Source organism: Ceratosolen solmsi, unplaced genomic scaffold (assembly GCF_000503995.2).
Source record: "Ceratosolen solmsi marchali unplaced genomic scaffold, CerSol_1.0 scaffold35, whole genome shotgun sequence".
Taxonomy (NCBI): domain Eukaryota; kingdom Metazoa; phylum Arthropoda; class Insecta; order Hymenoptera; family Agaonidae; genus Ceratosolen; species Ceratosolen solmsi.
The window spans coordinates 8,477,819-8,479,633 of record NW_011948423.1 but is presented as its reverse complement, the minus strand read 5'-3'; the positions used below and the strand labels follow the sequence as shown (position 1 = coordinate 8,479,633).

Below are 1,815 nucleotides of genomic sequence, written 5' to 3'. Positions count from 1 at the left end.
AAAGTCCCATTAATATTAAAAAATTTATTAATCAGAAGTTGAAATTACTGACTCAGATAGTGAAATTTTTTAAAATCATTCATGAATTTGAATTTCTTGTATATTCTTTGTAATTTGTCCGTTCAAATTGATATAACATTAAATAATAAATCATAAATATAAGAAATCAAACTGTCGTATGCATTTACCGAATTCAATTATTGTATGTCTTAAATAAAACAGAAATTAGATTTGAGAGTTCATTTATCACTTCTATAGTCATTAAAAAGATTTAAGATAAATTTGTTTTTAAAATCATGATTAATGAGAATTAATGTGTAAATGATCTTTTGAATAAATCAAATGGAAGTTTAAAATGAAGAAAAATTTGGAATTACAAAAAAATTCTCATATTAAAATTTCTCTTATAAAGCATTTTATTAATAAATTTTGTATATTTATAAATTAAACGCGTATGTTTATAAAAACACTAAACATATCTGAATTTATTCTAACGAATAATGTTAAGATTCCTCTGTGGTACAAAAATTTCTTAAATTAAAAAGTAGAATAATAATAATAATAATAATAATAAATGAATGTATCGAATTAAATAAATTTTTTCTCACCATTAAAATTAATTGCAATGTATTTTGTATTAAATGTAATGTTCAAAATTATAAATATGAAATTAAAGAACAAAGAAAAAGGATTTATAATTGTGTTATCTATAATGTAAATTTAGTCACACAATTTAGGGCATATTATTTGTTAAAATTCAATAATCTGTGAAAAATCAAGTTTCACTAAAGCTGTTTTTATTTTATTAAAGTTATTTTGAAAAAGTAAATTTAATGAATAATTGAGTTGCAATATTATTTCATTTATTATTATTCTCATATTACTATGAGATTAATTGTAAATACACAATATGTAAATAGGATGGGATGAATTCGTGTAAGTTAAAAAATAATAATACACACCACTCTACACATACGATGCAGGGAGAGAGAGAGAGAGAGAGAGAGAGAGAGAGAGAGAGAGTGAGAGAAAGAGCTTAAATATATCTTCTAAATTAACCGGTGTACTTAATAATGCGTAATTTCTCAGAATTGCAATGGAATCCCCTATATAATACGTATAATATAATATATATAAAAATTTCGTGTAATAAATACGATGGCGACAAAATTTCTTACATAATGGCTGGCTGGCTACTACTGCTGCGCACACATACTTACTACTTGCTTATTTGCTTACTTACAAACACACACACACACACACACGTACGTACTACTACGCGCGCAAACAAACTGAATTCCGAAGCAGGGCTCAAAAATTTTGTTATTACCTACGTGTGCGGGGGGAGGGCGAAAGGATAAATAAAAGTTTTCTCGTACAGAAGGGTAGGGGGTAAAAAACTATAAAAATTGACCCCGACGTGATTTGAACACGCAACCTTCTGATCTGGAGTCAGACGCGCTACCGTTGCGCCACGGAGTCGTTGGAATCACTTAAACAAACTTTGCCATTTAATGCACCTATACTGTCAACCCTCTTATTTATTCTATAACATTATTTCATTGCAGATTTAAATACGCGATTAGACAAGCATGAGCAATACCGTGATCTTTCACATCCTAAAATGCGCTGCGCACTCGTCGCTCGAAAAAGACGTCGTGCGATGATCTCGGACGGCGGAGTGTCCGTCCGCGATCATTGCGACATCCCCGTCCACAGGTAGCTCGACACATCAGAATCCACACAGCTCAGGAAGGAGTCATTGTCCTCCGACTCTCAGAGGCCGCCTCGATGATACGTGGCTATTGCCACGAA

At 30.8% G+C, this 1,815-nt stretch overlaps 1 non-coding gene across 1 annotated transcript; it reads right to left on the bottom strand.

The window, feature by feature from the left end:
* Nucleotides 1–1,410: 1,410 nt before the first annotated feature.
* Nucleotides 1,411–1,482, bottom strand: TRNAW-CCA (transfer RNA tryptophan (anticodon CCA)). The gene has a single exon. It is a non-coding gene; the product is annotated as a tRNA-Trp (tRNA).
* Between the last annotated feature and the right edge of the window lie 333 nt (nucleotides 1,483–1,815).